The sequence below is a fragment of the Vicugna pacos genome, chromosome 11 (assembly GCF_048564905.1).
Source record: "Vicugna pacos chromosome 11, VicPac4, whole genome shotgun sequence".
Taxonomy (NCBI): domain Eukaryota; kingdom Metazoa; phylum Chordata; class Mammalia; order Artiodactyla; family Camelidae; genus Vicugna; species Vicugna pacos.
In genome coordinates this window covers 47,228,974-47,243,901 of record NC_132997.1, presented here as the reverse complement: position 1 = coordinate 47,243,901, position 14,928 = coordinate 47,228,974, and the positions used below count along the sequence as shown (strand labels likewise).

General features: G+C 39.8%; 1 protein-coding gene across 6 annotated transcripts in view; it reads left to right on the top strand.

Moving 5' to 3' along the window:
• Positions 1–14,928, top strand: part of LRMDA (leucine rich melanocyte differentiation associated) — a 1,104,406-nt gene that overhangs the window by 648,887 nt on the left and 440,591 nt on the right. The window lies entirely within an intron of this gene.

Here is a 14,928-nt window from a genome sequence, read left to right as displayed (position 1 = left end):
CTACCAATGATTTTCTGTCAACCACCTTTAATTATTATTTATATTTTAGGCATTTATTCTACTTCTCCAAATTTAAGGTGAGGAAATACATGATCCTTTGTGATTTAGCTTGAGTCCTTAGTTCAGGGTCTTGCAAAATGAAAACTGATATATACATATATATATTTAAAAGACAGTGTTACTAAAAATGTAATAGAAGACATTATTAGAAATGTCAAAATCAGTCATGTAGGTCACCACCATTAATATTACTAAAGATACAACCATTTAAAACATAGATTCAATGAATTGACTCATTGAATATCAAAGCTGAAAGAGACCTTGAAGATCATGTTGAATTCTCATCTCCTGCTGGTGGATATATAACACTGAGACAGTCAATTTAGCAGTAGTTAGAAATGTTATTCCTTCCAGTAATCCAGCATTTCCCACACACAGCTGTTATGTTCTAAAGTATCTTGCATAGACACATAAGGTGACATTTATAAGGATGTCCATTTTAACACTGTTCTGTGAAAATTGGAAACAAAATAGATGTCCATTAATAGGGGATTGGATAAAATGTGGTCTATTCATGAGGTGGAATTCTAGACAAATTAAAATGGATCAAGGGGGAGAGATCTTAAAGTCACATGGTAAATAGAAAATATGTTCACTATCCTACCAATTATTATCAAAACAATAATCTTGTTTCTAGATAAACATACATGGTGAAAACTTTAAAAAATAATTTGTGTACTTTATTTTTTTTAACTTGGAAAAATATTTTAAGAGTTTGTGCTAAAAATAAAATAGTTATCTTAACATTCTTAGTTGCAAATGAAGAAAGTCACATCAGGAGTTGTGCTGGCTATGTGGACAGTGTTTAGGCCCTATATTTGACAAAACATTTTAAAAAAATTATGAGATTCTCAGGGAAATTTGAGCACTGAATGAATATTTGATATCAGAACTTGTAAATTTTAAAGGTGTAGGAATGTTATATGTCTAAAATGTAGATGCCCTTATATCTCAGAGATTCCTAGATGTATAAATGGAAGAAATTATATGAGATCTGGGATTTATTTAAAAAAAACAAAACCTACTTGGGAGAAGAGATAATGGATGGTGGGTATAGTAGAAGTAAAATCAGCTGTGTATTCACTGTGGGTATATGGAGGTTCATTATACTACAATCTCCATACTTGTGAATACAGGGTTTTTTTTGAAATTCCCCAAATACAGAGTTTTAAAGATTGGCCTTTATAAGCAAAATTGGTTTCTAGGACCAGTCTTTTCTGTCCAGTGTTTTTCGCAGTACATCCCGCTGAGACCATATTTGGTCAAACTCCCAGAACAAGCAAAGGTACATAAGCAGGTTTTGCTTAAAATCATTTTTGTACTAGGGAAGGTTTCACACAGAGAGTCATGTTTATATATCAAAAGTAGTCCACCGTCGAACCGTCTGTTCTGTCTGGAGTGTAGAGGTGTTGCTCAGATTTCTTTTTCTTTCCAAACGTGCCAAAGGAACAAAGCCGTGTGATTGAGAGTGTGGGGCCTGAAATATCTGTAAGTGACCATGGAGGGCTTGGAGGTTACTCATTCCAGCTTTATGATGTCCTGAGAAACTGTTGCGATAAGAGAAAAGGCTAAAAAATAAATGAGAGATAACTGAGATAATGGAAAAAACAGAGGGGAAACGAGACAACACTCAACTCTTTGGCTGGGGAAATTTATTATGCCAAGGAAGATAAATTGGAGAAACATGAAAAGGGAAAGCGATCTTGTCTCTGCCTCATGTATTTCTCTTTAAGTGAATGAGCAATAATACAGAAATAAAAGAGTTCAAAACAGAGCTGTGTGCTCAGCCAAATTCATGGCTCCTAATGATTTTCAACCTTGGCAGAAGCTTCACACGTTATACTTGAGCAGTTTTCTTGATTTTGAATTATATGTGTAATTCATCCTGATCAGAGCATAGCCTGGAAGCCAAGATCTATTTGCCAGTCAGAAACAGGAGTGCTGGTCACGTGCTGAAGCCAGACTTCCTTCTACACTCAAAAATATCTGTGGTGTCGTCATTTGGACAGTTTTGGGAAACACACACACACAACTTGTGGACTCTGTTGTTCTGAGTCATCTTGGCCAATAAATTGTTATATTCCTTATTTTCTTTTCCTATCAGTCTGTTCTGATATTAGAAAGACACTGTCCAAGACATGACACAAATGATGATGGACGAGTGGGTGCTGATCAGGCCAGGGCCTGTGGGTGTCCAGCTGGCCTTCTGCCTTGTCTTTCAACAGGACAGAGGAAGACGAAGGGGAATGAGAGTTAGTGTCTTAGAAGGTCTAACCAAAAGAAGAGCCACTGTTGTTGCTCAGGGAATGCAGGAGGAGGGAAACCAGATTCCAGCATGCTTCATTTTGAAAGAGCAGCTCCGCTTTAGTTCAAGTTTCTGAGAGCTTACTTTTTTAGGGTGTAAAAAAAAAATACTCTGATAATTTTGTTCACCATTTCTTTGCCCTTGTATCTAAATAACCCCAGCTGACAGGTCATGCCTGCCAATCAGTGCAGTTTTTCTTGAGTTTAAGATGATAACCTAGAATGTCTGTCAATCCTGCAGGTATTGTTGACATGTCCATAAGTTTTGTTAAGGTACTCAGTGTTGTGGTATGTACTTTGGGACAGAACTAAATTGTTGTGGGAAGATACTTTCAAGAAACAGATTTTTATAAGAACAAAGTTGTTTGTTTTCTAAGATAGATAGATATATAGGTAGGTGGGTAAGTGGATGGATGGATGAGGGCAGGGAGGGAGGGAGGAAAAGGAGGCAGATGAAGAGGGAAGGGGTGAGATCACCAGCAGAGTCAGACAGACCCGTGGGTTCCACTTTGGCATCTGCCATTCACTAGCCCTATGAATTTGGGCAGTTTATTTAATAAGCCCCTTTGAGCCTCAGGTTACTTACTTGTGTAGAAAATGCAGATAGTCATATCTGCCTTGCTGAGTTGTTACAATGTTTATAGATAACGGTCCTTTTTTTCAGAAATAAGAAAATGAAAGGGAAAGCTAATGCATTTTTAAAGTGAAAAATCACTCCCCCAAAGCAAATATGTTCACAGACCTGTCATTCTAATTCCAGATTTTAGCTTCATAAAAAGTTCAGAAAAGACCAAAAGACAGTTCTCCGATCCCAAATAAACACAAGGGAAGTTATGTTAATAACAAACTGTGAGCTTCTTGTGACAATAGTGACATTATTGGAACATAAATGGCAACTCCGTCAGCATCTCCTTGTAACTGTATCAAAGAAAGACAGTTGTAGCTTTGTTCTCAATGTGACCCACTTGGGGTTTGGCTGCTTGTTGATGGATATTATCATTTTTAATGTCAGTGAATAATGTGATGTCAGATAAATGACCTGTTTCCTTTCTGTGGATAAAGCTCATTTATCTTTAGGGAGCTTGAGTGAGTAGAGAAATCTGGGCGGGACCAAGTGTTTCCTGAATATGCAGAATGGGAAATATCTTATTAATCCTACTTAACGTGAGTCCCGGGCAGTTGGGTTCAATTCTAAATACACATCTGGTAAATCAATGAGAGTGTGTGCTTTTACCATTGACTGTGTCTAACTGGAGAGAAATGGAAAATAAACATTTTTTTTCAATTTGAAGAAAATGATACTTCTTAGCAAGCATTACTGTACAATTAGTATCTTGAAGACATTCAAGATAACTCAGACCTGGCTTAACCCAGTCTATTATGACTTTGAGAAATGATAATGATACAAAATACAGGATCAAAAAGATATATTTTAATAGACTTTACTGTTACTAGCTTTGGAGATCACAAAAATAAATATGGTAGTGTTAAAGAGGTTCTGGAATCATAAAACATTCTCAGGATTTTGATTCCTGGTCTAAAGTGTCTGACTCCTTCTTGAGATGACAGCTGAAAAAGCCCGCATGTTTTATTCCTGAGGATGTCTATGAATCCATTGTCTCTTTTTTTGTAATGTAAATAACTATACATTTAGCTAAAACTACAGTAATCCCATCTTCTGTGATGGAAGATTTAGTCAAGGCAAAATGAGGACAGTTAGCTTTTCTGGAGACTATCAAGTAGGGTGACAGTCATCCCATTGAGTTTCTCTTAATGCAGTAAATGTGACTTTGGAGCAGCTCCTTAAACAGCCCTCTAGAGCTTTCTAGATCCATCCATGGAATCTTAGAGAACAAGGCTGGACATTTCTTTAGAGATTATTTAATGGAATTGTTTAATTTTTTTTTCTAATGAGAGATCAGAGGTAAGGAATTTGCTCTAGGTCACAAGGCAAGTTTGCAGTGTAGAAGATTGAATACAAAGACTCTGTCTTTACTAAGACAAAGTTTTGTTTTGTCTGAAATGTCTGCTAATGATTTGATGATTTAAAATCTGTTGGAAAATTTTTACAGATTTATCTTTGTCAATTCCATCAAATTACAGAGTTGGCAAGGAGACTCTCCAGTGAGTAGTTTCCACAAAGACAGACTGTCCACCTGTTTATCCAGAATAGGGGTCAGCAAACTAAAACCTGTGGGCCAAATAAGACTAGTGGCCTATTTTTGTACTTCTAAGCTAAGCTTTTATATTTTTAAAAGTTTGTTTAAAAAATCAGGAAAGAAGAATGTGTGAAATAAGTGATAAAGACTATGTATGTAGCCTACGGTGTTTACTGTTTCACTCTTTACAGAAAAAGTTTGCTGACCTCTGGCTAGACTGTTCATAGAAGGAGGCTCTGTGATTTTCCTTGTAGATCACACAATACTTTTTTGCTTTGTTATTTTACATTTTTAGAATTAGCATCATAGATTGCAGGAACATAGAGGGCCTGATTTCAAAGGGTATCTACTGAGGGCCACCTTTAGGAAAGGTTTTTTGTCCTCAGGAGTAATCCACCTGCTTTAAGAATTATAAATTAAATGCTGAGCTGAAACGTGGGCAAATCTCTCTCTCTTCTTCCACACAACTTTTGCTGACTTTTTAACCACAGGATTTTTGAATTATACGTTTCCTCACCAAACCACATCCATTTCCTGAACCACCTCAAAATAGCTTTGAGCTCCAGGAGAATCTGGTTAAGAAGTTCATGTACCACATTACTGGGAATGCATCTGGGTCATGCTGTTTCCCATGTCAATTAGGAGACCATGTTTTGGTGTCTGTACCGAAAATATGCCTACGGGTAGGATTATATGCTGAAATCCTTGTGACTTCAGTTTCCAGAGCGGGGCAGTGGCTGTCCTCAGCTTCCTAGCCATTAGTGTTTTGAACACCTTTGATCAAATGTAAGCATTATTCTGGAACTTGGTGTACTTGATGATAGTATTTGGCAGTTTGAGTTTTTTTTAAAGGCATTTTAACACATTTATTTGGACTGAAAATGAAAATATGACATGAGAAATTCCTTTAAGAAAGGATAATAGACAGTTACTAAGGAGCAGAAAAATTTGTCTATGTATATCTTACTATGATCCTGTTTTACTAAAAAAAATTCAGTGTAGCTTTGCTCAGTGATAGTATCATAGCCAATGAGGTTTATGTGAGGCATGGTTATTGCTAATTGTGTGTGAAACTTTTGAAAATTGTAAAGCACTGTAGAATTTAAAGAATCTTTCATTCAATAAAAAAGAAATTCAATGTCAAGTCATCAGATCTATTTCCATATCCATCATCCCCACATTCCTCTGCTTCACATTCTTAAAATTTAGATCTTATTTTAACATTGGCTTTGGAATTCTAACATATGTATGCATTCCACAAGGCTCACTGAATCTTCTTAGAGCCAAGACATAATGTAGAACAAAATGAACTGAAATTAGACAGGCATTCACTATATGGATACTTTATGAATTGTGAATGACAAGGTAGAGAGGAAAGAAAGAAATACAAGGGCAGAACAAGATAACATGTATCATAAAACCATATTATGGGGAGTTAAAAACTGTTGGTAATCCATCTCCCAATCCTTGGAGTTGGTCCTTCCAGCCTGTGCCATAGTAATCCTAAAATTATTGACAGGAAAATTTGGTACACATACTGCAGTTGTATCAAATCTGTTGCTGATACAATTATTTGGCATAAAACTAGATCTTGTTGCTGCAACTAACCATTCCTCACTGTTTTCAGTTCCCAGAATAATTCAACTCAAGGAATTGACATTTATTCTTGACATATATGTCTGAATCCATTCCGATCTTCATCCTGTGAGAGAAATTTCTCGAGTAGTCTTTCAGCCACAGTCTTTGGATCCTCTGAAGCATTCTTCCCCTCACAGAGGGGAATGACTTTTCCTGCTGCCTGTGCTGTTGGAGCTCCTCTTTCTTATCCCACTGTTGGAGCAGCCCTTCCATTAGAACAGAAAATTGATACTGGGACCGATAGATAAAGAAGTGAGGCTGAGGCTCTATATTAGCATTTCTGAGGAAGAAAGATGTAAGTCTAGGCCTTCCTGGGAATTGTCCTCAGAAATCATTTGGGGAAACTCAGAGGCAGGGTTGGTTTAATCTCTGTGGTAGGTTTGTGTGGATCTAGTCATAGCCGGAAAGTCCTTTTGGATCATGGGTCTTGAAAGTAAGCAAGCTCAAGGTTTGGTCAAGTTCAAGTGTTCAAGGTTTTAGAACTCAGAGAAAAAAGATTTTGGCCTAGTTTGATGAGTAGAACTGGTAGACTCAACAAATGGTTTGTAATAAGAGAAGAAACTCCAAATTGTCATTTCTGGTAGTTCTTCTGCATGGGAGGCTGCCCCATGCATTCCAAGAGGTTTACCCACCATTCCTGTCTGCTGACTGTGAGCAGTGCTCCATGGCCATTGGAATGACCACCACCAACCAAAAATCCCAACAAATTTCTTGTCACCTCCTAGTGGAAAAATAATGCCTCTGGTTGAAAGCCAGTGTTAGGGTCTCACCTCTGGATGATGGCCATTTTTCCAATGACGTTTACTATATATAGCCTGTGCCTGAGGATATCCAAAGAGGAAGCTGAAAGGCAAAATAATCAGAGTTACGCTATAGACTTTGAACCATTTGTTCAGTTGATTCTGGTCCTTGTGCAAGTTGCAGGTCATTTTATTGCTATGTAAGAGCTCAGCAAGGAATTGGGACTGGAAGAGTAAGAGCCCCTCACCAAAGAGTCCAGGAAGGTAGGGACTAGCCTGGTCAATGTGTCTTAGACTCAGAGAAATTCTGAATTTGAAGAAAACTTAAGCTAATTCATCCAGCCTACCCTACAGTGGAGGAATGCCTTGGTAAACAGACACGTCCTTAATATATTTCCATACATCTATCTTCCATTCTAGGCCAAGGGTGTATCTTAAGGTCCTGGAGATTCTTGTGTTGGGCCTTTGGCACTGGTCCCTAGGAGATACGGTGAATTTGTTCACAGTAGACTTCGGTTCATTGATTTAAGAGTCAGACTGTTAGAGTTTAATTCCTGTTCTCTCTGTATTGAGCAAGTTCCCTTCTCTGGGCCTGCCTCAGTTTCCTGTGTATCAAGTGGAGATAATGCTACTACTACCAATCTCACAGGTGTTTTGACATTCAGTGAGTTAAAATATGTGAGGTGCTTAGAAGAGTACGTGGTACTTGGTAAACATAAGAGAAATATTAGCTAGTATGAGTGTAGGTATCAAATTCAAGAGGAGATTAACATTTAGTTTTGTCTCATAGATGACAGTGCGTTTGCTTCCTATGAGGTGATAAATAAATTGTGCTGATTTGTGCAGCTGCATCTGTATCTAAAGAGAGAAGTTGGTTTTAGCTTTTGTCCCTAAGTTTGTAAGCCTTTCTTGTTTAATGGAGTATTTTTTTCACTTCATCGAGATATAGGTTGGTATAATTGACTTGCAACATTATGTAAGCTTAATGTGTACAACATTTTGATTTGATGTATATTGCAAAAGGATGACCACCTTGGTGTTAGCTAACACTTCCATGTCACATGATTACTGTTTGTGGCAAGAACACTGAAGATCTCTCTTAACTTTCAAGAATATAATACATTATTGTTAAATATAATCACCATGCTGAACATTAGATCCCCAGAAGTCATTATCTTCTAACTGGAAGTTTGTACTCTGACTCATATCTCCCCATTTCCCTGACTCAGCACTTTCTGGTAACCACCATTCTACTGTTTCTGGGAGTTCAGCTGTTTTAGAGTCCACATATAAGTAGTATCACATGGTATTTGTCTTGCTCTGTCTGAAATGTGAGCAGTGAGTCCTGGAGGCAGTGGGTGATCCTTCAAGGAGGTACTTCCCCTTAAGGGATGGAGTCAAAGCCTCCTTAGTAAGCATATCTTAAAAAGTGGGCCGTTGGATTTCTCTTGGTGGCTGTGAAGTAGTAACAGGGACTAGATTTACCCTCCTGTCCTATAGAATTAAAAAAACTGGACAAAATATGTGTAATGACAATTTGCAAACATTGGACAGTCGGCAGCACTCAGGATGAACCCTACATTTGCCCAAGTCTGCTGTCTAGAGAGTGGATTGAGGCTGGAGCACAGGGAGGGCAAACTCAGAGAGTGCTGGTCTCCCTGTGTTGAGGAGATGGAGTTGAGAGTTAGGGGAGGCCAAAGTGGCTAGAATCCTTGGAGAAGAAATCAAGAAAGGAGAGAGCTGATGGAGAGGAAGGAGTTGAATAGAGAGAAAACTCCAGAGAGCCTTATAAAGGATTCCCATCCTGGCCTCAGCAGATTCTTTACCGATCAAAGCATGATGTGGACAAGCTACTGGAAGTCAGGAAAGATCCACAGGAATAGAATAGGCAGAGCAGCCCTTGGGTCTCACACAGGAGTAGTGCTGTTCCTAGCAGCTAGAGTGGAAACAGTGTAATAGACAGGGCATCCAGGAACATCCTCAGGGGGGCATTGCCTCAGTAGGAGGGCAAAGTTAAAGATGACTCTGGTCCCACCTACCAAAACTTGAAAGCAAGCGTCCAAAGGACCAAACTGTTTACAAGTGACTGTGTGCTGGGGCAGGGGAAGGGAGGACCTCAAGAATATTTAAATAAACACAAAAATATACAGGCTTCAGCACAATCACCTTTATGATGTATGGCATCCAGTGAAATATGGGAAATATGACCCTTAAAGAGGAGAAGAGTCTACAGAAACAGATATTGGTTATATAATTAGCCAAGGTATTAAATAGTTAGAACTATATGCTGTGTTTCTAATAAGGTCAAAGAAAACATGAGCATGTTAAGAAGTGGTATAAGAAGATAGGAAGTAAGACCCAAAGCTGACTTCTAGAGATGAGAATACAGTGTCTAAATGAAAACTGCATTGGGCAGGATCGACAGCAGAGTAGACGACAGCAGTAGAAAGGATTAGTGAACCTGGCGCTACATACAAACTATTCAAAATGTAGCACAGAAAGAAACATCGGGGAGGAAAATGAACAGAAACCGTGAGCTGTGGGACAGCTTCAAGCAGAGTAATGTGCCTGTAATTAGAGTTCCAAAGTTATCAGAAGAAAGAAGAAGATTCAGGCAGCACTCAGTTAAATAGAAGAGAGGAAAGGAAAAGACAAAAATCAATGAAAACAAGCTTGTTTTTCTTGAGAAGATTAATAAAATCAGTAAACCTCCAACCAGACTTACTAGGAATATAAGAAAGAAGGCTCCGACTACCAGTATCAGAAATGAAAGAGGAAACATCACTAATGTTAAAAATGTAATAAGGAAATATTACAAACAATAATAAACATAACTTGGAAGAAATGGACAAGTTCCTTCAAAGACATAAACTACTGAGACTCTCTCAAGAAGACATAGATAAACTCAGTAACCATACATTATTTTTTAAAATTGACTTTATAGCTAAGAACCTTCCCACAAAGAAAACTCCAGACGTAAGACAGCGTCACTGGTGGATTCCACTAAACATTTAATGAAGAGCTAGTGCCAATTCCTTAAAAACGTTTCTAGAAAATTGAAGAAGAGCCAACACTTCTGTTCATGTGCTGATAATCAGCATTATTGTGATACTGAAACCAGAAAAAAAAATATGAGAAAAGAAAACTCTGGACCCTCATGAACAAAGATACAAAAATTCTTTAAAGATTTTTATAAATCAAATGCAACAATATAGAGAGTGAATAATAGTGCATCATGACCAAGTGGGGTTACTTTTTGGAATACAAAGTTGTTTTCACATTCTAAATGTGGGCAAGGATCCTTGAGTAAAAGGAGGATTTTTTCTTCTCTGTCTTGTTCTCGTGCTTGAAAAGCACTGGACATGCCTTCTCACTGTGATGAACAGGGAAAGACCTCAAATCTTGGAGGACTTGCTAATGGTACCAGAACATACCTGTTCTTATGACCTAAACTTGTGACCATAGGGTAGCAGGTTAGCAACAGTCTGGGACCCATCAACCCTCAGCCAGGGTCTGAGATTTGAGACTAGTGGGAAGAGCTTGGGTTTTGGAGTCCCAGAGACCTTGATTCAAATCCGAGCTTCACCATTTACTGAGCAAATTTCTCTAAAGCTCAGAGATACTGAGATACTATGAGGGGTAAGAGTGTTCTGAGGCTTAGAAGTAAAATACGTAAAGCACTTGGCCCACAGCAAGCACACAGTACATGTGATGGTGGTGATAGTTCATTTTGCTGAGACAACTATCTCGTGATGGTTAAGAGTTATCGCTGTGGGTGATGACAGCTTGGATTCTAACATGAGCTCTGTTACATCTCTCTCTGTGAGCTCTTGCCTAATTTCCTAGTCTTTGAAGTAGACTCACAGTACAACTTGTCTCACAGAGTTGTTGGGAGGTTCCTTTGAGTTCATACATGTATAGTTCTTGGAACAGTGCATAGCATGCAGCAAGTGTTCAGTAAGCATTAGCTGTTATTATTAAAGTTATTTTTTGTTTATTTGGCCACTGATGTCACTGTTGATGTTGACCAGCTAGCTAAGGCTTCAAAATCCTAGCAAGAAATGTACCTGATAATGATTCACCATCTAGGTGAGAACAGTGGGTAACAATCATGGAGCCCTTGAGTTTGCCCAGTCACCAGTTGAAAACAGATCTTCCTGGCTTTGACAGAACAGGGAGAGGTGATTAGCTGCACCTGGGGGAATAAGCTTTTGGGGGCCAGGAGCAGGGCAGGCCCTGATGACAGTCTTTTGGAGACAGGGATATTTTGGTCGGAAACATGCCTGCTTGGCATTGAAGCATCCTGAATAGTGAAGGGATGCAGTATCAGTGGAGCCCTGGGCTGTCATGAGGACTATGTTGCCCTGCTGCAGGAAGGTGATGGCACCTGAATGGCAGTGTGACAGGGAGCAGAAACACGGCCACAGCCAGCCACTCAGCTTGCCATGGTGATGAGCACCGTGCAGATTTCCACCCGCTGGGAACGAGTCTGGCCTGGGGAGGCCTGCCAGACAGTGTGCTGTGTGCTCCCAGTTTCTTTCAGCACCTCCTATTTTGCCGTTCATAGCCTTTTGCTATTAAGCAGACGGAACAGCTCATATCCTGTGGACAGATGATAGATCTGTCATCTTTCTGAAAAATTGTTTGTCTTCCACAGGTGTATGGGCTTCCTTCTCAAGCCGTCAGGTCACATGACACTTTTCAACACTCTCTCCTCTACCAGCTTGGCATCCAGCGTCTATCAAAAGGGAAATCTTTCACATGCAATTATGACAGAAAATAAAGGTGATGAGGTGTGGTGTACCAAGAAAGGGATGAGATCAAAAGGCGGTAATGAAAACTGATTATAATCACAGGACAGCTTCGACTCCAGAAGTTGTTGTGGGAGTGCCTGGGCCCTTACCCTGCTTGGGGGCACACACACCGCCACACACTGGTGTGTTCACAGACGGTACAGCCACAGATCAAGTCACAGGCGTGGTTTCTCTTCAAATAATAAATTGCTTGGCTGAGCCTAACCTAAGAGGGATTACAGATAACGTGCAGTTGTATCAAAGCCATGCTAAGGCACCTCCTTCTAAGTAATTTACACAAGACATGTTTCTTCTTTTTTTTTTTTTTTTCAAATAGAGGTTCTGGGGATTGAACCCAGGACTTCATGCATGCTAAGCAGGCTCTCTACACTGAACTATACCCTCCCCCCACAATAAGACATGTGTCTTCTAGCAAACATCCATTTAGTGGCACCCTTTCAGACCTCCAAGAGTCTAGTTTACATATTGAGGCTGAGTTTCCAATAGAATCTTCCAGAGCACAGAGCCTGGACACCCAGAGGCTCATTGTATTTACTGAACTCTGGGAGGTCAAGGGGAAAAGCACAGGCTGTTGAAGTTAATGAATGAGGCTGCTTATCTTTGGAGCCTTCACAGACATGTGGTGTGCCCATCTCGGCGGCACCCTTTTTAATTGGAGAAGAATTTCTCTACTCGACAAGCACATTTCCTAGCAACTGTTATCATTTTGAAAGTATATATCACATGCCAGCATTCTAAATCCTAGAAAATGACTTGCCCAGGTCAAGTTAGCAGAGGTTTTTGATTTTATATCCAATCTCTTATTTTGGAATGCTACAGGAAAGCCAGCTGTTTTTCAACTAATTGTGGGTAGACCAGTCGGAGTTGATTAAAAAAAAAAAACACCCCCCCCACAAACTCTTAATTATGGATTACATAAATAGAAGTATAATTGTATTAGTTTCAGTAATGGTTAATGCAGTCATTCAAAGGAAGCTAACAAAGCTATGTCAAGTATCTTTCTGTTTTCTTGCTTTAATGGGAAATCAAGTATAGTTTATCACTTGTAGTAAGTAGAAATTCAGCTATTTGAAAATGGCTCATTTTTCTAAGTAAATTCTTAAATTTCTTAAAATTTCTAAAAATTCTGTTTCTTTCATTTTTAATACTGGGTAGATTAGTAACCCTTTGCCTGTAAAGACAATTGGGAGAGTGTCCAATGTCACAAGTGAAGGTCTCTGTCAATGAAAATGAAGGTATAAGGAAAGGGAACCAACCTTTGTCAGATGTCTATCTTATTTAACTTCACGTCCTCAAAAAAAAAAGATTTGATGGAGATGATATAACCATTTTTAAATGAGGAAACCAAATGAAATAAGTTGACCAAAGTTCGACAGAAGGTGATAGAACTGGCCTTGGATTCCTGTTTTTGTCTAGCTCCCCAGGTGGCCACTTTCCTGTACTGCTTATTAACCCACTTATGCTGTTTGTGATAGGCCGCCTGTCTCTAACCAAAGGCTACTGTCTGGTAGCACCGAAGTGCTTACTCAAATGCCTTCTGTTAGCAACCAGAATTGAGATTTCACATGAAATGTCAACCCACTCCCCAGAAGAATGGTGGCCCTTGCAACCCTGTATTTTCACAGCCCTCAAGGGCTCTATGTTAGAAATATGAGCAGATATTTATAAGAGTTCTCACTGGGTTTAAGTGAGTAGTGTGTCTTGCAGAAGACTTTGTGTTAAGCCAGACTAACCATGGAGAGGATGGTCTGGCTACCTTTGAGTTAGTTGGAATCTGAGGGGGTCAGAAAGGCTTCCTGATTCAGATTCTTGGTCTCAGTGATTCCTGTGGTTACCGTGGCCCTTAGTTTTCCATCAGTGTCCCCATTGTGGCTTCACAAATGCAGTGCCCAGCTGTAATTGGGTAAGTGAATCATTGGGCATTTCCACCCATTAGTACTTGAGCATATGTCATTAGAGTAGAGGAGGGGGCTCAGGAAAGGTGAATTGGAAGAGGAGAGCCATCAGCAGCCAGAGGAGATTCCAGAGGGTGCTGGATAGTAGAGGGAAGAGAGGGGTCCTGTGAAGTTGAAGTGGGTCTGGGAATAGGAGTTCAGTAAAGAAGCTTCCCTTACTTGACAGCTGTGCCTCAGGCCAGCTTTGCTTGGTAAAAGTCACGGGATCATCTTGCTCACTTCAAAGGATCTGGCCCACCAGAAGAACAAAACAGTTATTTCCCTCTGTGGCAAGTTGACGTTGCAGCTGTCATCACAGCTGTATCCAGAAAAGCAACTTATTCAAGTGGCAGCTTGTTCCTTGAGGCTTGTCTCATCTTCAAGAAATGCCCAGTGACACCTCTCAGAGGAAATCCCTCATTCCAGGGCTGCTTGATATTTTCTGCACCGGCAAGTGCTTTAGGAATACGTTCCTGGGCCCAGTGAACCTTTGGAGAGTGTTCACTGGTATCTGTCCACCAGAAAACCTAGTGTGGTCTCTTGGAGGTCAGATGGAACTTACTGAGCACAGCTCCAGGTAGCACCGAGCAATTTCTGGTTGTCTTATTAGACTTTCAGGAGCTGTTGATTGAGGACTTATTGAAACCAGTCTTTATGTCCCCACCCTCTCCATTTCCTTTCTGTTTATCCTAAAGATTGCTCTTTACTATGGTAGAATGGAATTGGTGCCTGATTTTAAAAAATATTTCTCCAGCCTTAGATTACTTAGAGAGTAGGGTGCCATCCAGGAGGAGGGGCTGGGAAGTAGAGAGGATATTTCCAGTTTTCTGTTATCCAGGCCTGGGCTTCATAGAACCTTAGACCTGGAAGGGTCTTTATTGAAGCGAGTGAACTGGCTAATTGTCAGACGCAGCAGATAAGAAAACTGAAACTTAGAGAAATCTCACAGCTGGTCAGTGGGTAATCCCATAACTGGAATATGTTGTTCACGTCTGCAGAAGTAGTTGAAAAAGGCAAGGACACACTAAAGCAGGGTAACTGGATGATCAGGGGTCATAAGTGGCCATTTTGAAGAACTTGGGGGGATTTTTGGCTGCAAGTAAGAATATGCATCAAGAAGTCACAAAAACCATCTTCAGATATCTGAAGGGCTGACGCACTGGGTGTAAGGAGATTTATTCTTTGTAATGGGAAATCATCTGCTGAGGAATTTATTATTCTAGGTCTACCATGGACCTTGGGGTCATTTAGCTTTAGCTGTTGTAGGGCCCAGGGAAAG